The sequence below is a fragment of the Helianthus annuus genome, chromosome 10, assembly GCF_002127325.2.
Source record: "Helianthus annuus cultivar XRQ/B chromosome 10, HanXRQr2.0-SUNRISE, whole genome shotgun sequence".
NCBI lineage: Eukaryota > Viridiplantae > Streptophyta > Magnoliopsida > Asterales > Asteraceae > Helianthus > Helianthus annuus.
Window position 1 is genome coordinate 77,922,711 of NC_035442.2, and position 23,250 is coordinate 77,945,960.

Here is a 23,250-nt window from a genome sequence, read left to right on the forward strand (position 1 = left end):
CATTCGATCGGATGGCTATTCGATTGGGCGACCTGATGTTTTGAGAACTTGTAAAACTTTCTAAGTTAAAAGTTTGGAATTTAACGGAGACGGCATGACGATGTGTCAAACAAAGGAAACCACATCAAGTCCAGCTCAGTCGATCAGATGGGAACCACCCCATTCGATCAGACTAACTGTTTCTGGTGAAGTTTTCGTGTTCAACCCGTGAATCGGTCGTCTCTCTGGTAGAAATCCGTTTTCAGACCGGTTCTCAACTAGAGAATGAGTAGAGAGCCTGAATGAGTCTAGATGCCATCGGTTTTGATTGAAAAGTGAAGAAAAGTTTGATATCAATTGAAAATGTTGAGATCTTGTTGAGATTTGTGTTGAGTAATGTGGAAATCCTTTAGATCTGAACCATTCTTGATGAGATGAGGTCACACAACCGATTGCATAAGCAACTGAGATGATGTCACCTTCAAGGGGTCCAAATCAGGTGATTTCATGGTGAAAATCAGTGATTTTGATGAAGAAGATGATGAGAAAGTGTGTAGTGATGATGGAAGTACAAGATTTAGGAAGAAATACTTACGTAATGGCCTTGAATCGTGAGAAAAGTGCTTGAAAGGGACTTGAGAGCGTCTGGTCGAACGGAGCTGTCACATCAGTGAAGAGTGATGTGACAGGCGGGTATTTATAGTGTGAGAGAGAGTTAAGGAGGTGGAAGTGAGGGTGTCAGATGGTCAGCCGGTCGAATGACCATCCGATCGGATGGCCATCCGAGCGGATGGTCATCCGGACGGTAGTCCATTTGATCAGTTGGTTATCCGGACAGCCTAGTTGTGCGAGTTAGTTTTCCAACTTTCATTTCGTGCGTTAAGCGTTGCGTTGGGTTTAAGCGAGTTGCGAGTAAGCGTTGCGTTGAGATAACCACATAACATTAAACAAGTAAACACACAAATAACACACATAATAACTGAGATGAATAAAAGTAAATCTACATTTCGAGTTGCGATGAGATTGCAATGTGATAGCGTTTAGTATAATCATGTGATGTGATATGCGATAAAAATGCGTTTGAATAGTGTGCGTTGTAAATAGTGATAACTGCATTTTGATTAAGCGTTGTGAATGCATGGTAAAACATAGTTTAAAATAGTCAACCCATGGCGATAATCGAAATATCGAGAGTACAAGTCAATTAAGCAATAAATGACAGATCTAAGTAATGACTCGACTTTCCGGGAAGTCGGGTTGTTACAGTTCTTAGACGTGTAATGAACTGGGGATGGGTGATACTTCGAGCTAAGTGGCAGCAATGCAGAAATACTTGGGCAGCACACAAAGAACTGCCAGCTCTGGTCCTTACAGACCGTATGAGCTCAAAGCTTACGATCCGTAAGCTAGCAAAAGCGCCCATGGTTTTGAATCCTTACGGACCGTCAGGTAAAAGACCTTGCGGTCCATATACGATGCCTAGCAACAACATTTATACATGCTTATGGGCCATAAGCGCAGGGCTTGCGGTCGCTAAAGGGTCACTCAGAGGCAATAATTTGGCATGTTGACACCTTTAGTCCCTCCACATTCAAGGTTTCATTATTTGACAAATTTTGTCCCTCTCGTCCAATTTAATAGGCACATTTGATAGTGGACACGTGTCAGTACGTTATCCGACACGAATTTACGAGGTGTTACACATTTGGTATAGCATTTGACAGAAATATGCCCGATATGATACTGACATGTGTTTTATATCAACAGAAAATTATCGACCGGAATATCAAACAAAAAACAATTTCTAAGCCATAACTAGGTTTTGCAACTAAACAATGCAGCTAATGTTAGATTTCCTACTCCTATTCACAAACCTAGAAAAAAAGAATAGTAAACAACATAATCAAAAAAATGTATCTTTGAATTAATCATCCTTCTTGAAGACCAAACAATCCCTATATCTCTAAAACACCCACCATACAAACACAATAATAGCATTAACCACCTTAGGCTGTATGGTATGGGATAAAGCCCCTAGGGTCTCACGCGACGACATCTCCATGTTTACGCCACATAAGTGGGGGGCTTTATCGTTAACTTACACGTTGTGAGATAATGCCCCCTTTTAAAACAATATAAAAAAGAAAATAAAAAAAATTTATTATGATTGGTTGGAATCAATGGGCCCCACATGGATTCTCCTTCGACGCTCGTTAAGGGGTTGGCTAACCCCCCATAGCCCACCCTCCCTCCACTATAACGCACTCACAATGGTGTTGGAGGCACTAGGGTGCTTAGATGGGAGAGGGAGTGAGCCCACACTGGGTGGTCTTATAGACTTTGCCATCACAACCACATATATCTATGCCACAATCTCCCTCAAATCAATCGAAGTTAGGACATTCACATGTAACCACCTGTCACACCCCAATCGATGGCGGAATCATCGGGGCATGGCACTGAGCGAAACAGATTGTCCAGAAGTTTCCACAACAACTATTACTACTATTCAGTTAAATGATACGTCCCATACCGTATCCCAAATAATACAATAAATTATTACAGATAACAACCAGTCAAGTAATTCTGTTCCGACAACTCAGATATAAATAAAATAAAATAAGTATTGTTCAAATGCTTCTAGAGACTCGATCTGCAAGATCTACAGACAACTATGCTCTAGACGCTTATTCCTAGCTCGCCTTCCTAGCAGATAAGCATCCTAATTTCCTGTCACATACGTTAAAATAAAGTCAATACAAAAATGTAAAGGTGAGCATACAAGTTTGATATAGCATATAGAGTTCGAAATAGTTTACGCATAACCAGCACGTACACAGAGGAAAACGAAACACGTTAATTATCGACATGGATCCATCGATACCAATGACTGCGGGTTGACTGTCCGAGACAGTTCGCAATACATGATTACAACTGTAATCCATGCAAGTAATTGTCCTTAACAACCCCTGTGTGAACGGGTGCTGAGTCTAAACTATAGTACTACGTTGTTAAGGCAGGTAGACAGTATTCCACGTGTAAACACAGTCAACAAGCATTCATTTGGTCACGTAATACATGCATAACGGTTAGCATTTAAGGAAATTGAGTAGTGTGTTGGATTGTGTTTTAGATAACTAACGTATGTAACACCCAAAAGTGCTAAAGCAAAAAGGGTTCGAGTATACTCACAGCGATTGATTGATGGATTGAAGGGAGCGCTTGAGAGTAGGGTTAGCCTGAATAGTTCGATAGCATAACGATGAGTAACACGCAAAATGGAAACAAGTGATGATGGGTCGAACAACCTGGTCGATCGAACACTTGGTTCGATCGAACAGGTTGTTCGTTCGGCTAGTCAGTCCGTTCGGACAACCTATTCGATCGGCCGGTAGGCTCGATCGGTTGGACTGTTCGAGTGGATTGTTTCTTCCTTTGAGTAGGATGTGTTTGTGTATGATGGCTTGACCTTTTGAAGTTTCTGTTGTAGTATTTGAGAACACTGAAGTGTTCTTACCTTTCAGGTCGGTCGATCGAACGGGCCGTTCGATCGGCCGGCTTACCCGATCGGTCAGACACTTCAGTAGTAGTCCTCAGCAGGATGTCACCTAATCGGACAGCATGTTCGATCGTGTAACACCCCGTGTTTTCGAATGTCAAAGTCAAAGTCAAAGTCCAAGTCAACTTTGACTTTCTTTGACTGTAATTAGTCGATTTTATGTTTTATTTGTATTATGTGGAGTAAGTGTTGTAATCAGGAAAGAATCAAAGTAATCGAATGTTTAATCGACGCGAACCGACTTACGACTGTGAATAGTAGGAAGTAACAATGCGATAAAGTTAATCAATCAGTAATCAAGCTAATCAAGTCATCAATCGAACTCGAATCTCGAATTACACGAACTTTGTTGTTACTATACGTGTGTGTGTGTGTGTGCCTTATGTGTTACCTGTGCATGTTTACTTTATGTTTTGTGTAGTGATCAATCGAATCAATCGAAACTCGAATCGAAACTCAAAGCACAAATCGAATGAAATTGAAATCGAATTGACGAATGGTAACGTAAGGATAGGGTGAAATATAGATGATTGTATGTTAGATATAGTAGTTGGGATTAAAAGTAGAATAGGAAACTCTATCGTACTCGTATCGTCTTCAATCGAAATCGAAATATCGAAAATCGTCACACCGAACCCTCAAACCAGGCTGTTGATCGATCAGGCTGTCAGCCGATCGAACAGCCCAGTCGATCGGACAGACTGTCCGATCGAGCAGGCTGCCCGATCGGGATGCCTGGCCGATCGGCCAGCCCCTTTCGTCTTTTGGTACCTATAAATAGGGTTGTCATTATCATTCTTTCCACTTTTGGAAACTCTCTGACCGACCAGCTCGTGCTCCTCTCCTTTTCTCAGATTTCTTCCGATTCCGATAAGTTTTCATCCTAAATCTTGTACTTTCTTGATCAATGCACACTCCTACACCATTCTATCTTTCAAATCTTGATTTCTAACAGTGAAATCATCAAGATCTAAGCATTCTAGGATGATGTCATCATGGTGTTCTTCAAGAACTTCATGTTTTGGCCTCAATCCACCATGAATAGCTCGGATCTAACCGATTTCCACATAAACAAGTTAAGATCTATCAAAGATCTAAACATTTACATGAAGTGAAGGATTGAAAGAAGGGATTCCAACTTTCTTTCAACTCTTTTACACTCAATGCCTCCAAACCGGTAGAAACGGAGCTTGAGTCAACTCACCAAAACATTCTAGTGGATGAGTGGTTCAAGATTCGGGTTCTATCTACGAGGTTCACCGACTTCGGGTTAAACGTTAAACCGCAGTTCCGAACCGTTCATCGGTCGGACTTGGGTGATTCCTGTCCGAGCAGGAGAAACAAGTAAGAACGAAGGTTCCCTGGTTAAGCTCGTTGTCAAACTACCTCGATATACTGTCAGATAGCCAAGTGTTAGACGAACAGGCCGACCAGGTCAGGATGCTGGCCGAACGGTTAGGCTGTTCGAACGAACAGCCCAACCGATCGGACATGCCAGCCGATCGACCACGCCAGCCGATCGGCTAGCATATGGTCCCACACTTTGACAATTTCATGAAGTATGGTATTGAACGAGATGATGTCCGATCGAACGATCCGTTTGGTAAACATTACTCATCGGATCATGAGATACTATGCTTCCACACTTAATCGATTTTACGACTCGTTCGTAGTATGGAGTGCCACCCGATCGAGCATGCTGTTCGATCGAGTGACATCCTGCTGAGGACTACTGCTGATGTTCCTAATCGATCGGTTAAGCCGACCGATCGAACGGACCGTTCGATCGATCGACCTGAAAGGTAAGAACACTTCAGTGTTCTCATACTACAACGAAAACTTCAAAAGTTCAAACCATCATACACAATGACATCTCAGGAAGAAACAATCCACTCGAACAGCCCAACCGATCGAGCCTACCAGCCGATCGAACGGACTGTCCGAACGAGTTGTCTAGCCGAACGAACAACCCGCTCGATTGAACCAACTATTCGATCGACCAGGTTGTTCGACCCACTTACACTTGTGTTCCATTTTACGTATTGCTTATCTTCATACTATCGAACTATTCAGGCTAACCCTACTCTCAAGCGCTCCCTTCAATCTATCAATCAATCGCTGTGAGTATACTCGATCCCTTTTTGCTTTTAGCACTTTTGGGTGTTACATACGTTACTTATATCAAAACACAATCGATCACACTACTCAAACGATTTGAACGCTAACCAATATGCATGTATTACGTGACTAATGAATGCTTGTTGATTGTGTTTACACATGGAATGTTGTCTACCTGCCTTAACGACGTAGTACTATAGTTTGGACTCAGCACCCGTTCACACGGGAGTTGTTAAGGACAATTACTTGCATGGATTACGGTGGTAATCATGTATTGCGAACCGTCTCGGACGGTCAACCCGCAGTCATTGGTATCGATAGGTCCATGTCGATAATTAGCATGCTTCGTTTTCTTCTGTGTACGTGCTGGTTATGCGAAAACTATTTCGAACTCTATATGCTATTATCAAACTTGTATGCTCACCTTTACATTATCTGTATTGACTTTATTTTAACGTATGTGACAGGTGTTTAAGATGTTTGCTTGCTAGGAAAGCGAGGCTAGAATAAAGCTCTAGAGGCCCCCAACAAATAGTTGTCTGTCAGGAAAAAGCAACTAGAGCATAGTTGTCTGTAGATCTTGTCAGGCTGGGTCTTTAGGAGCATCCGAACGATATTTATTTGTTTTATTTAAATCTGAGTTGTCGGAATAGAAATTTTGACTATTTGTTATCTGTAATAATTTGTTTGTTAATTGGGACACGGTATGGGACGTGTTAATTTGAACTGAATAGTGATGATAATTGTTATGGAAACTTCTGGACAATCTGTTTCGCTCAGTGCCTTGCCCCGATGATTCCGCCATCAGTTGGGGTGTGAAAGATTGGTATCAGAGCCATAACTATAGGGAATTAGGCAGGACACGACCTAGTCCGGGTCGCTGTCTTAGAGACCTAGATTATAGTTAGGAACCAACAGACCAAGTTTAGGTGCTATATTCTGCTATTCTACACTATCACTGCACTCGAATTTTCAAACAAAGTCAAGCGATTTAGTTGAGATTAGGTGTGAAAGCCGCAAACTCTCGACTGAATTGTTTGGTCGATGCTGATTTTATCAATTTATCAATGAATTCCTTACTATTTTTGATAACGAACGATGAGAATTATTCCAAATCAGGAGTGAAATCCATATTTTGATGAATAACCTCCTCAAATTTTACTAAAACAAGGGAGAAATTGCTAAGCCAGGGGTGAAACCCGAACCTTGGCACCTTGTTCCAACTTTTACTCATCCCACCTAAGCCTTGATGGACTCCAACGACCTGAACTCACGAGTATGACCTAGGGAATACACGTTGAATGCCCAAGAATCGAGGAAGAAACGCGATCCCGAAAGTCGAAAAGTGACGACAAGTCTATTTTGAATAGTCGAATCGCTTTGGGCAGTCAATGTCTAGTAGCCGCAGACAATCCATTTCCTCGATTCTAGGTGTTTTGATTCTGAGCCCGCAACTGCCAACTCTGATGATTCATTGATTTTACGTGTTTTATGAGTATTTACCTGTTTATATGTTTAATTTTGATGTTCGCTCGATTTTTGTTGTCACTCGATCGACACACACGACTCGTATTGCTATTCTACCTCAAAACGTTAACAAGTCGTTGCAGTTCTAGACAATACTATGATACGAAATACGCTATACTATACTCGACATGCTATACGATTATACGATACTATTCGATATACTATACGCGATCGCTATATACGAACGACACGCGAGCTTTGAATAATAGATTTCTGTATTCTGACTGCACCTGTGATTAAATGCCTATGTGCTTATGTGCTTCTGTGTTTATGTGTCTCTGTGCTCTACGTGCCTATGTGCTTCTGTGATTACGTGAATTTGTGGTTATGTGCCTACGTGTTTATGTGATGCATGATTCGACGTATTTCTAAGCTTTAGTGAGTAGTAGACGTGTGAGGTGAGATTCGATTTGTTGTGTCTGAGACATACGACGATATCTGTTGCAGACCATGTCGTCATCTGGACCCCGAACCCCACTTACTCGCCAAGCGAAGAGAGACAGGCGTCTCGCTACTATCATTGCCAAGAGTGTGGCAAAAGCTGTGAGCGATGTCTTTGAAAACGCCAGCAAGTCATCTGAGGAGTCACGAATCGATGCTCCTAAGGATGCCAACAAGACTGGTTTCAGCTTCAAACAGTTTAAAGCATGCGGACCCAAAGATTTCACCGGAGAACATGGCCCTACCGCCATGTTTCAATGGTTCGATTCAGCTGAAGTCACTCTGCGCCAAAGCGGTTGTCCTGAGAATCTCTGCACCCTCAATGCTACAGGCGTCTTCCAGTCCCGAGCTCTAGACTGGTGGACGGCCGAACGAAACAAGCGCGGAAATGATGCAGCTTATGAGCTGACTTGGGAGGAGTTAAAGGCAATTATGATGGACGAATTTTGCCCTCCCCATGAACGCCAAAAGCTGGAGGACAAGTTTTGGAGCATCAAGCAGAAGGATGGAGACAACGCTGCTTTAACCGCACGCTTTAAACAGCTCAGCATCATTTGTCCCAATCAGGTCAAGACGTCAGACATGGCCATCAAGAAGTATATTCGAGCTCTACCCGATTGTGTCGCCGATTTCGTTCATGCCGCCAAGCCATCATCGATTGAAGAGACCTATCTGCTTGCCGCTGAGATCAATGACAAGCGGGTAAAGTCTGGATTTTGGGATAAGCATACCAAGTCTCTGCATCAAGCCACCACCGCATCGACCGTCGACACCACCACTGCTCAACCCTCCAAGTCATCAAGAAGAAAGAAGAAGCACAACAACAACAGCTCCAGCAACAAGAACTGTGCTGTGACAACGACTGCTGCCCCTCTGCAAGCCGTACCGGCTCAGCAGCAGTCTCACCACTGACAAGCTCCAGTGATCAATGCGCCGCCAGCTAAGCGCGCTTACACAGGTCCCCACCCGCTCTGCCCGACATGCTCATACCATCATCCGGTGGGAATCGCCTGTCGTTTCTGCGCCCACTGCAACCTATACGGGCATTTCACGGCGAACTGTCGTTATGGTCCCCGTCAAGCCCCAGTTCAAGCCGCCGCTCATCAAGCTCTGCTTCCAGCCCCTCAAGGCCAGCTTGCAGCTCAAGCACCCGCGATCAATGCTCGAGTCTGCTTTGCATGTGGTGATCCTAACCACTTTGCAAACATGTGCCCAAAGCAGCCCGTGCCAGAACCTTTAACATCAATGCACGTCAAGCCCAGGCTGACAACAACGTGGTTAATGGTACGTTCCTTGTGAATGGTATTTATGCATCATGTTTGTTTGATACTGGAGCCGATAACTGCTTTGTGTCGTTTGAATTCAAGAAGCTCCTTAGTTGTAAGCGTTCTTATCTCCCCTCGTCATTCGAAGTCGAAGTTGCTACTGGAAGAACCGTCGCTGTTAACTCTGTTCTTCGTGATTGTACCTTAGAACTCAACAATCACATCTTCCCAATCGACCTTATTCCGATGCAACTCGGAAGTTTTGACGTCATAGTAGGCATGGACTTTCTTCACGAAAACCTAGCTGAAGTTGTGTGCATCGAAAAGATGATTCGATTCTCGCTCGCGAATGGTGATTTATTATGTGTGTACGGTGAAACGGCTTTGAAAGCTCTTAAACTTATGTCGTGCGTCCAAGCTAGCAAGTATCTCCGCAAGGAATACAACGCTTTCTTGGCCAACATTTTAGTAGCGGAGAAGGAAAAGAAAAAGAAGGTTGAAGTCAAAGACGTCCCAGTGGTTCGTGAATTTCCTCAGGTGTTCCCTGATGATCTTCCCGGACTACCGCCAAGTCGTCATATCGACTTTCGTATCGACCTCATTCCTGGAGCTAACCCTGTTGCCAAAGCCCCTTATCGACTCGCGCCATCCGAAATGAGGGTGTTGGTGCACTTACGTCTGCTGACTACGTCTTCCATCGAGTCTTGAAGTTGAACAGATCAGACATGGCACGGAAACCTAGAAATAGGAGTTTGTAATAGGTCCGCTTATTTGTCACTAGGTTAGGTCCGCTTATGTGTCAGTCTTGTTCAGGTTCGCTCATATGGTATGTTGTTGGATCGCTTTTCTGTCACGTTGTAGGACCGCTTATACGTACATGTACGTATAAGCGGACCAGAATGTCTATAAATAGGTCCGTAGGAGCGATCAGAAACACATAGTTGAAGGTGTTTGTTCCGGTATGCTGCCGAAGTGCTGTTGAATCTTGTAATCGAGTTAAAGATCAATAATACAGCAAGTTTAAAGTGAATACAGCTTCTATAGCACCGAATTATTAGTTTCCGCCTCTTAATTCGGATACGAACTTCTCTGAACGACTCAAACAGGGCCGAGAACGATCCTACAATTGGTATCAGAGCTCAGGAGGAGGAGTTCTTGCCATTTTAGCTGCATTTCTTCTGATTTTCTACATTTTCTTCACTTTTTCAAAAATTTTCACGGTAAAACAAGCTCAAAATTGCACAGTACGCTCGGAATCATGAACTAACAAACCCTTGAAGTTTTCAGATCAAAAATCGACCTAGAAAGCTGTTTTTTTAAGAGGTTAGCTTTTACGTACTCGCACAAAAAGTGACGTCATCAATCAGGACCGCTCCAAATTACCTGTCTGGTTCGCTCCAAGGAACATTTTTGGGTTAGGTTCGCTCGAAAATTCAGCTTGGACCGCTTTTAGTGACAGTTTCTGGTTCGCTCATTTGTACAATCTGACTGGTCCGCTTTTTAGTCAGTTCATCGGTTCGCTTGAAAGACGGTTCGCTCGAAGGGTTTAGTTGTTTGGTCCACTTATCTGATCAAATCGACTGGTCCGCTTATCCGGCAAAAGTCTGATCCGCTCATTTGACAATCTACTTGGTTCGCTTTTGTAAACAGGGTGTTAATTTTGAAAATTGTGAACGATGGATACTGAATTTTATAACGCTTTTGCAACTCCAACCTCGATTACACAGAGTGCTTTGATTGAAAATGAAACCGGAACATCTCAGAAACCATCGAAACTCATGGATATTAACGATTATAACGTGTGGTCTGAACGTTTTGGAAATTGGGTCGAGGCGTATCATGTTGATGCGTGGGAACACACCGAGGAACCATATGTTAAACCCACAAAGAATGATGTTGTGAATGGTACTCCGCTAACACTTAGAGAGATGAGTACTGCAGATAAAAAGAAATATCGAGATGAGAAATTGATGGTGAGTTTACTTCAGCAAGCGATAAAAGAAGATATTTTGATACTGCTTTAACATGACGGAACTGCATATTCAATGTGGACAGAATTGGAAGCAAAGTTTACGGGAAGTGATGCTATGTTAAAGAACAAAATGTCTCTTATGAAGAAAGAATTTGATTTGTTTCGGGGATTGAAAAATGAAAACACCAAGCAAATTATTGATAGATATTGTAACTTGGTGAGAAATATGACAAAGTTAGGTATTAAGAAAGATACTGATGAGTTAATTGAAAAACTTGCAGATGCACTTCCATATGAAACATGGGGAACATTTTTGATGATGCTGAAGTCCAACAAAGCAGAATATAAAAAGATGAAGCTAGGAGACTTCATAAAGCATTTGGAAGCTCAAGAGATGGAGCAGAGAAAGATCGCTAGGATGAAGAACTACGATGGAGAACAGGATATCAGTTTGTACTACAAGCATGGTGTTACTGATTCAACAAAGTTTTCTCCTAAGATCGAAACTGCTTACAGTGTTAAAGATTCTCCTGAGAAGAAGGCATCTCAAGGATCAAGCAACAGCACAAGATTTTCATCTTTCGATCCTAACATTTATGTAACAAAGAATGGTAGAAAACTTCAGTGTAACATTGTATTAAGCCTTGAAAATGATCAAGACTACACTGAAGAGATTGCTAAAAATCAAATGTCTTTGTTAGGGATGATTTTAGAGTCTTATAGTTGTTTTGTTGCAGGAAAGATCGGAAATCCAATGCTCACGAAAGAGGATTACGATCAAATCGATGCTGAGGAAATGGAATTGATGGATATCAAATGGTGTATTGATGGATTACGAAAGAGTGTGATGAGACGTGCTAAAAAGTTTAAACAAATTACTGGCCGTGATGATTTTCGTGATGCAAACGTTTCAGCTTTAGGTTTTGATAAATCTAAAGTTACGTGTTTTCGTTGTAGGGAGAAAGGGCATTTCAAGCGGGAGTGCAAAAACCGTGAAGCTACCGGAGCCCAGAATCCTTTCGGAAACAACGACTATCACAAGAAAGCCATCTATCATCAAATCACACCACCAGCACAGCAGCAGGCACAAACAGCTCATGGAAGAGATGTGATGGATAATTCGAAAAGAGCATGTGTTGTTAGTCAGGGAAAATATGATAATTTTACCTGGGAAAAGTATCTTCTGAAAGACAGCAAAGTGTGTTTGGCTGAACAAGATGATGAGAAGTTAGCTGAAGGTTTTACCTGGGATGATTTTTGTCCAGATCAAAATCTTATGGCCAAAGAGATTTCCAAAAACACTTCTCATGCTTTCTTTGCTAATTCTTATGATTTGAAATGTGCAGAAAGGTGCAGAAAAGTCATGGAAGCTGCTGAAGAAAAACGAAGAAGGATCAGAGAAGAAGCAGAAGAGGAAGAGAGATTGAAGGAAGAAGCTAAAGCTAAAAAGATGAGAAGAGCTGAGTTTTTACAACCGAGCAGAAATGTCAAAGAAGTTCCAGAATTTGAAGTGAAGATTGATGCAGAACGAGTTGAAGTTTCTGAAAAGTGCTTAAACTGTAATTCATTAATCAAACAAAACAATGAGTTGTTGCACAACATTCACAAGTTGAAAGAATCGTATGATACAATGAACAGAGAGATTAACAAATATACTGATTCGAGTGGTGAACAAGCAGTGGCGATGAACACGTTGAAAGTAGCATATCTTAGACAGCTTGGTGATGCTAACTTTCATATCAAAAAGTGTGCTGATTTAGAGTTGGAGTTGGCAACACAGAAGATAGAGACTGAGAAAGTTAAAAAGTTGTTAGACAGTTACTCATGTTCGTCTTTTGTTGTTGACAGGATTTATCCAGTGGTGGAGAACTTGAAAACGTTTGATGAAGTGAAGATGTCTGAAGAAAAGAAAATTGTGACTGAAGATGAAGAAAAAGTGAAAACTTCTGGTAAGAAACCGAGTGTATCCTACAATAGATGTCCGCCCCCAGTCGAATATGGATTTATGCCTCGAAATCCGAATTCTGAATGAGTCAATAAAGCAATCAATTTGCAATGGGAGTCTGGGCCGTCGGATAACTTGCCAGAAAATATTGATATCACGTATACGTCATCAGACACTGATCATGAGTCAAAGTTGATAAAAAGTGTGGTCGATCAGGTGTTAGATAAAGATGACAGTGAGGAGTCAAATCCAGAGTCCAAACCCGAGTCAAAGTCTGGGTCCAGTGTGTCAAAGCCAACAGTCAAAAAGGACAAACGGGTTTATGATAAAGAGTTTTTACTTTCGAAATCTAATTTGAATGATGAACCATTCAAAGTGGCATATACTTTGAAAGGTTCTGACAAATTATATTCAGATGAAAGTTTTCCAATAAGAAGTGTCAGACTTGAAATGATTCAAAAGGTTTTCAAAATAACAGAAATTAATATTTCTGAAATAAAAGATTTCAATCTTAATGGAAAACCAAAACAATACAATTCAAGAGATCAATAGAGAATCAACAAGAAAATGGGTTACAATTGTGGTTATAGTTTCCAACAGAAACCAAACCATAATCGTAATTTCAAAAAGAAAGGTCTTGGTTTTGTTCCACGGAAAAATTATAAAAATGAAAAAGTTTATAAACCAAAAACAATGTTTGTTGCAGGAAAAACAACAGAAGCTGAAAAAGAAAAATCATTTAGAAATCAGACGAATCAAGAATTCCTTGCTAAAAAGCAGGAGGACTTGAAGAAGAAGGAAGATCCGAAGAAGATTGAAAAGAGATCTTGTTTTCAGTGTAAAGTTGTGGGTCATGTTGCGAAAGATTGTCCAAAGACATTTCGACCAAAACAAGAAGGCTCAAGAAAAATGAAAGAAAAAGTTGTTGAAAAGACTGAACTGTCAACCCGGAAGTTTACTGGCTTTGAAAATTCGACTTTTGAAAAAGGAGAATGTTCAAAGAATGCTTCAAAAAGGAAAGAAAATGTGCCAAATCAGAAATGGGTTGTGAAAGGTTCAGGTAATTGTTCTGATGATGAATCTGATTCCATAAAATCAGAGGAGCCACGTGTTGAGAAAAAGGTTGAAAAGAAAGTTCCGAAAGTGGACGATGTGAATTTTCCGCCACTAAGTGCTAAAAATTACAAATCTAAAATCGGAAAAGTTGAAATTTCAAAACTGTTTTATTCTGACAAGAAGAAAATTGATGTTGAAAAAACTTTTAACGAAAATGTAAAACGCATCTTTAGAAAAATGGTCAGTGGTAAGGCCCAAAGCATTAAGGATTTTTATGCTTCCAAAGGATGGGTTTACAAGTCGGTTGAAAGGAATGATGAAAACAATGAGGTTACACCCAAGGAAGGTCAGGCTTGGGTGGATATATTTTTTCAAGAATGAAATCCTGACTTGCCAGAGATCCCAAGATGGTATTGTGGATCATGTATCGGCATCTTTCTAAATCTGTTTGTGAGGTTTTTTGCAGGACTTGCCGGAACTCCCAGGTTTGTAAGCGAGGAATAGGAATCGGCACCTTGAGAATTCAACCAAAAGATGGTAATTGGTTGAAAAACAGGTTTGAAAAGCTTAATTGCTAAATCTACAAGTGGTTGTATGGTAGTGATTGGTGTAAATCTTACAAGTGGTTAAATCAAGGTCATTAAATTGAACTTGACCTAACTATCATTCATGAAATTGGTAAACAATGTGATGATTTTGCCCCAATTTTACAAAAGGTAAAAGCAACTAAACTTATTTTTCGGAAAAACCATTTTGATTAAAACAAACTTGAGTGTTTTGAAATCATTATGGGAAAATAGTTTGTTGTGAGGGGGAGTTCTGATTGTTTAAGCCAACCGGATAGAGAATTGAAGTGTTTCGATATCAGTTGTCATGTTCTGTATAGTTTGTTTTCAATTTTCTTTAGATGTATTTGAATTTTAGGGGGAGTAAGAATTTTTAGAAAATCCAAAAACATCAGAATTCTGAAAAAGCCAAAAACATGATAAAACAGAAAAATGAGTTTTTGTTGCATAAAAGAGGAAATGATAGTACATCAGTAAACTATCACAGCACGCTAAAGAATTGTAAAGTCAAAATGTGATAAACAATCTTACTGTGGATGTGTCAGTAGATTTTCGCACATTTAGTAAATTGAAACGAGATATAAAAATAAATCAAACTTACTTAATTTGTGGGTAACTATTCTTGAATATATGGGTAACCCCCGAAATCTTGTTTGAAAGGTCCCGTATTCTGAGATACTAGGTCTTTACGCTCAGTGATATCTGGGGTATTATTCCGGGACTTCTGCTGTATGGAAATACTGACCTAGTCCCCGAATAATACTTTCTGCTAAAAGCTTTGAAACATAAGCTCGCCCTCAGCAATCTGATTAAACAATAAAATTGATAGTCATTGCTGTTGTAAAAAAGATCCTCTAAAGGGGACCCACCAAAAGTCGAGCCGTCATCTCTCTGCTGAACGGAAGTTCTGACCTGAGCTCTCACGGTTTCGCATCTACCCCTTTACAGATATCATCTGTGGTATACTCACCTGTAAGACTGAATATTTGGGATCTGGATGCGGGAGTATATTCAAGTGGAGTGATACACAATTAAGTTTAAGTCTTTAAAACATTAATATCGTATCTCGAATCAGTTGAAATTTGTGTGAAAATTTAAGTGGACAAACATACTGACAATCTAGGTAAATTGTTTAGAACTTAATATGTAATCAAGCTTAACGGTGTTTGTGATACGTTTCATAACTGATATGATCCTCTTGCACAAACTCACAAAAATATTGTCTGTAAGTATTTCATTTCTGCATTTACTTTCTTTCAGAAAATCCAAAAAGATTTTTGATGTGTTTTAGCATAAAATTTTGAAAAGTCAAAAAGATTTTCGACAACTGGTGTTGAGATGCTGATTTTCGAAATTCAAAGTGCTAAACTTAAAGAACTGGTGTTTGGGGAGTGTTTGTGTGAAGATGGTAAGGTTGTTTTGATAAGAATCAGTAATAAATTCTTGAATGCAAAATCATTACTGTTTTGGTTCAATATAGTTTCTAAATTGTCGAAAAGTTTTAATCTTTGTAGAAACTTATGGTTCGGTAGAGATTGTGCGGGACTTGAGCCAGATATTGATCCTAAGAGAATGAAGCCAGGTATCGATCTAGAACCTGATGGGAGCCTGTTAACGATCTTAGAACTAGTGAAAGTTTGAATTCCAAACTACGATCCCAGCTGTGTGAGAGGGGGAGTCTGAAGACACCGTGTCAACAGCTGAGAGAGAAGAGTTTGAAGATAGAGAACGAGGATTCTTGGAATGACAGATATTTCAGAGGCAGATTGTCGACTGATGAAGATTGTAGATAGACATGTGCGAAGACTCTATGAAGACTCCGTCAACATCTGAGGGGGAGTCTGTTGGTGCACTTACGTCTGCTGACTACGTCTTCCATCGAGTCTTGAAGTTGAACAGACCAGACATGGCACGGAAACCTAGAAATAGGAGTTTGTAATAGGTCCGCTTATTTGTCACTAGGTTAGGTCCGCTTATGTGTCAGTCTTGTTCAGGTTCGCTCATATGGTATGTTGTTGGATCGCTTTTCTGTCACGTTGTAGGACCGCTTATACGTACATGTACGTATAAGCGGACCAGAATGTCTATAAATAGGTCTGTAGGAGCGATCAGAAACACATAGTTGAAGGTGTTTGTTCCGGTATGCTGCCGAAGTGCTGTTGAATCTTGTAATCGAGTTAAAGATCAATAATACAGCAAGTTTAAAGTGAATACAGCTTCTATAGCACCGAATTATTAGTTTCCGCCTCTTAATTCGGATACGAACTTCTCTGAACGACTCAAACAGGACCGAGAACGATCCTACAGAGGGAACTCTCAAACCAACTCCAGGAGCTACTTGAAAGAGGCTTCATTCGCCCGAGCACCTCTCCATGGGGCGCGCCAGTCCTTTTCGTCAAAAAGAAGGATGGGTCGTTCAGGATGTGCATCGACTATCGGGAATTGAATAAGCTGACCATCAAGAACCGTTACCCATTGCCTCGAATCGATGACTTATTTGATCAGCTGCAAGGTGCCAAGTGTTTCTCGAAGATCGATCTACGTTCAGGCTATCATCAGTTGCGCATTCAAGAGGAAGATATACCCAAAACAGCCTTTCGCACTCGATACGGGCACTATGAATTCGTTGTCATGCCTTTTGGTCTAACCAACGCACTCGCGGTTTTTATGGATCTGATGAATCGCGTGTGTAAGCCTTATCTTAACCGTTTCGTCATCGTGTTCATCGACGATGTCCTGATTTATTCCAAGTCGAAAGCCGAACACGCGCAACATCTACGTTTGGTTCTCGAGTTACTCCAGGGGAACCAACTCTACGCCAAGTTCTCCATGTGCGAATTCTGGTTGGAGGAGGTTCAGTTTCTGGGTCACATCGTGAATAGTCAGGGTATTCATGTCGACCCCGCGAAGATTGAAGCCATCAAAAGCTGGATTACGCCTAAGAACCCGTCTGAAGTCCGATCATTTCTTGGATTAGCGGGCTATTATCGACGATTTATCGAAGGATTCTCTAAGATCGCTGTGCCGCTTACCGCTCTTACTCATAAAGACAAGTCTTTTGTTTGGGGAACTGAACAAGAGTCTGCTTTTCAAACCCTTAAGCGCAAGCTCTGCAATGCTCCTGTTCTCACGTTGCCAGACGGAAACAACGATTTCATTGTCTACTGTGATGCTTCCAACCTTGGTCTTGGATGTGTTCTCATGCAACGAGACAAGGTTATAGCTTATGCATCTCGTCAGCTCAAAATCCACGAGAAGAACTATACAACCCACGATCTCGAGCTAGGCGTAGTTGTTTTTGCATTAAAGATTTGGCGACACTACCTGTATGGTACCAAGTGTACGATCTTCACCGATCACAGGAGTTTACAACACATCTTCAATCAGAAAGAACTTAACATGCGTCAACGCCGATGGGTAGAACTTCTTAACGATTACGACTGTGAGATTCGTTATTACCCGGGTAAGGCAAATGTTGTAGCCGACGCACTCAGCAGACGGAGTTATTTGCTCAGTATTCGCAATACCCAAGCCCAGCACAACCTCGAAGCTCTTATCCGCGAAGCTCAGCATGCTTGTTTTAATGAACGCACCTTGACGAAGGAGAGAATCTACCACGATGGAGCCCAGCTTGTAAGCAAAGCAGACGGGATTTTCTACTATCTGGACCGAATTTGGATCCCTAAGCGGACCGATTTGCGAAAGATTATAATGAACGAAGCCCACAAATCCCGATACTCTATTCATCCTGGTGCCGATAAAATGTACCAGGATCTTCGTTACAAGTACTGGTGGCCGGGAATGAAACGGGATATCGCCCTCTATGTTGGAAGTTGCCTGACTTGTGCGAGAGTCAAGGCTGAACATCAACGACCTTCCGGCTTACTCGAACAACCTCCAATTCCCATATGGAAGTGGGAGAGTATAGCTATGGATTTCATAACCAAACTTCCGCCCACGCCATCAAGTCAGGACAGCATTTGGGTTATAGTGGATCGTCTGACCAAATCAGCCCACTTTTTGCCAATACGGGAAAACTACAAGGTGGAACGACTAGCCCGAATCTACACCGACAAGATCATTTGTAATCACGGTACGCCTCGTGACATCATTTCAGACCGTGATGCTCGGTTTACTTCGCGACTGTGGGAAACGTTTCAAGCGGCCCTTGGTACGTCGCTTAACCTGAGTACTGCTGTCACACCCCAACCAATGGCGGAAACATCAGGATGAGACGAACTGTGAAGATTGCTAGAGACATCATAACGCTATTTGTGACAATATTTAAATAATCCCAGTTTCATTTCATAACTTCAAATAGTCAACATTACATAAACTCAAATGACAACAAGTTCCAAAAGTAATACATAACAACATAAGCAAAATTGATACAACATATTAAACCTAAACGTCTATATGTGTATCTAGGCATCAACGCTACTTCTTTTCATAGTATCGTCATCATCAACCTGTAACATGTTTAAAAATACAATTCAATGCAAAAGCAAAGGCGAGTATACAAGTTTGATACATACATAGCAAAAGATAAGTTTTAAACAATTCCTCATAGCAAGCATGTGATTCAAGATAAACATCTAAACATGGTATGTGTCTAACATATCAAACCAAGGAAACGCAATATGCTCATGACATAACCGAAGATAAAGAGGCTGGTCGTTAATCCTATAGCGCTACATATGTCACGGTTTGGCTCGTACGAAGTTAATGATAAATTCAACACATAAGATTAATCCAAGTTTAAAGCATCAAGCCATCACGTATACAAGCATGTTATAGGAATGTTCATGTGTTTAAGCAAAATGTTCATGTGTAAGTTTGTTGATAGATAAACATGTTACACCCCAAAAGTCGTAAAAGTAAAAAAAAAAAGGGATTACGAGTATACTCACAAAGTTTGCATATGCTTTCCAATTATCCAATTATTGACGAGTTGATGAGGTTAGAAGATTGAATGTGTAGGGTTAAAGTTCAATTATGCGTAGAGTCGAGATTCGGTATTTAAAACAACATAAAAGTAAGATATGAGAATAGCATGTGAAAATAATCATCTTCAACACTTAACACTTGTATGACACTTGGTAACCACAAGGGTTATGATAATGTTTTCATGAGTTGAACACCCATAAGAATCACAACAAGGTTTAGGTCTTAGGTGATGTTCTACTACTTTAACATATAAACACGAGTTCAACATCAAAGGTTCGAATGAGTGTATATATATATCTAGGTTAAGTACTACATATTATTTAGTCCAATAATTCAAGTAGGAGGTAGAAGATTAGGATCTTCATTTAGGCACCTCGTGTTATCATAGAAGTCATGTAGAAGGTAGGAAGAACAAGCTCCCATTTAGGCACCTCTTATGTGTTCACCACTACACTTGATGTAAAAACAACCAAGGAGGGTCTTGAACAATATTAAGACAATAATAAGAACAACTATACTATGAGAAATCATCAAATCATGTGGGGATTCTATACGTGATGGCTTGATGCTTTAAACTATACTATAGAAGTCATGTTGGATAACCCAAGTTGATCCATAATCACTCCTTCATCAAGCTTGAAGCTTGAACATGACTTGTGGGTCAAAAACCCTAAACAAAACAGAAAGTATTTGAGGATTATCCTCTGATTTTGTATGTCTCAACCTTGTTTTTAAGCCTAACTAACCATAGGAGTGGTTATAAGCATAAGGACATAGGTTTGCTGTGAAACACCCCTAGAATCAAGGCCAAGGTCAAGCCAAGCGTTCTGGAAAAAGAATGGACCAAAACGGATAAGAAATGAAGAAGTTATGCCCATTTTCGTAAAGCTTGATGAATATGCTCGAACCTGAACTTTCAGCAACGATTTTGAGTGATTGAGAGAGATTTAGAGGTGTTTGTAAAGTGAAAAATGAATGGGGGAAGTGTGGTTTATATAGGGAGAGATTAGGGTTAGAGTTGGTTGGCATTTAATACAAGTAGTTGGGGGGTTTAAACAATAAACAAAGAAAAGAAAACACCCACTTAACCTTGCGGCCGCAAGGCTGTTGTGCATTCTTCTTTCTATATATTTTTTTGACTAAGTAATTTGTATACTTATATTATATCAGAACATAAGTCAACAAATTAAATAAGTAGTTTCCTATGTTAGGTGAGAGATTAAAAACACAACAATTTACAACATCATTATTTCTGGTCGCAAGTCTGCCCATTCTTTATTTTTTTTATTTTTTTTTGTTCAACGTATATTTATGTCTATATTACAAAATGATGTTTAATAAAAACCATCATGTCACAATTCCTAATATATAAACATATTATGTTAAAATTAGTGAAATGAAGAGTGGTCCACAATACAACCAAAATGGCGGCTGTTTGCATGATCAAATTATGCTTCTTGTTTTAATTTTTTCCTTTCTCATCTTTGATTTATTATATATATTCAATATCAATATTATTAATGAGATCCAAAAAAAAGGATGGACAAGAGTGAAATCAGCCATACTTTGGCTGTGTAATTCGAGAGGCCACAAGACCATCTTACAATTTTTAAAGTTTTGGCATTTGTTTGATTAATGACATAGTAATATGTATATATAAAATTACTATATGATTAAATAATTTATTTAGCATATGAATATATATATATATATATATTAACGTTTAATTTACCTAAAACATGAAATTTAATAGGTTTGTAGTAAAGTATTGGTTGTGTATTGTGAACGTATAATCAAGTGTTCGCATGTAATTAGCGTCTAAAGTCATGCATTTCTTTACAAGAAGCACGGATATGTATCGAATGAATGTATAAATCAAATGTCTAAACGGAGTTAAATGTACAAGCATGATTAAATAAACGAGGTATAATTTGCATGAGATACTAAATTTTATTATGATCGAAGTTATGAATTACGAAAATGGAAGCGAAATACGAATACAATACGGATGTAAGTTTCCAAAAATAGGTACATGAATAATATTTTTAGTTAAAGTAAGTTTCAAAACGCGAGGCGTCACAGTCTCCACTCCTTTAGGAAATTTCGTCCCGAAATTTATTTAAGAGGAAGACTTTGGAAAAAGTATTTTGGCTAAAATTGAGATTTTAAAGTTTGAGACGTGTTGAAAGGTATAATGTTTTTTTTTTGAGGAACGAAAGGATAGGTTTAAAAAAAAAAACGTTTGACTAAGATGGTTGAGGCGTTAATCATAAGTAAAACGTATACGTGTGTGTATAGGCAAAGTAAGCTTAAACATGTTTGAATAACTCGAAGGAGAAGTATTTTAAAATATACTACCTAAGGAAAAAAAAAGTTTCCGTATAAAACGGTTTGTATTCTGATGAAAAGTGTGGCCGCACCGTAGGTTGTAAGAAAAGTTTTATCGGTTTTAAAGGGCATCAATAAAATCACATGTTCGTAGAAAATTGTTCATTTGTGGGAATCGAGGAAGTTACATATTTACCAAAAGTTTGGATAACGGGCCGACTAAGTATGTTTGCGTATAAAAAAATAGTTTTAAAAAGTAAGAAAGTAAATTAGGATCCGAACGTTCAAACCGGTTGATTGTAAATGAGGTTTGTATAAAAGACAAGGAATAACGGGGAATAATGGAGGTATGAGAGTGAATGATTGATCTAATAAATGAATACGAGTATCAGAATGGCATAAGTATTGGATAGATGAACGTAGTGTGTTAAGGATGAAGTCTCGTCATGGATAATCGGATATAATGCGTTTGTGAGTTGCGTGAAGTTGTATTAGGTCCAAAAGGTCTGCAAAACACTGAATTTCTCATGGCACGTTCCTACGAAATTTTTGTAACATGGTGAAAACACTTATATATAGGAAGTACCAGCGGCGTATCCGCCATGTTTTGACCACGTTACGTCCGTTTCGTATTCGGTGTCATGTTACGTTCCGTGTCTTACCATACACAGTAGTACACCCTATGGTTCTCATGCGCTTATCACTATAATCCCGTGTGCACCCGCGATTATATTGATCGTCGCATGATCTGCATAGCTTGTAATAGTTGTGTATGAATTAGGGTATACATAATTTAAAAAATTTAAGAATGTGTACGTGTAAGAATGTAGTATGTAAGCAAGTCCATGCTTAAGTATGTATGTGACCCACGCAAGCGAATTCCTCGGATTCCGCTAGTGTATGGGAACGAATGTATGAATCATGAATATGAATGGAAGTATAAGCATGAGTATAAGTGTAAGTATGAATACACATGTGAATGTATGTATAGACATAAACGTATGAGTAGTATGGTTTACGTATAAGCATGAAACGTATGAATATAAGTAAAGGCATGAAACGTATGAGTATTAGTATGAATACGATTATCATAAGTATAAGCATAAAACGTATTGTTATGAATATGAGTGTGAGTGTGAGTACGAATACTAATGATTGCGTATATAGTATTAGTTGAAACATAACAAATTTAAGCATGTAAAAGTGCTCAAATGGTTGAGCATGTAAATACGAATGATATAAATGAAATTGTCGCGATGGAACAGCTAAAACGTGTGTGATAATATGCATGTATAGTTGTTTAAACGAAACGTTGAGTTTATCGAATCAAAATTAGATTGAGCTTGGTTTAAAAGGTAGACTATAGTTTGCATATGTAAGAGGATATAAATTAAGTACTTATTGGTTGTGCATAACGTATTTTGTAATGATTGAAATTTGGGTAATAAAACATTTTAAGACATGATTTAGAATCCCGTGTATATGAGTTGAGTGAAAAAACAGATTGTATGATAGAAAGTACGCTTGATAAAAACAATGTATTTTGA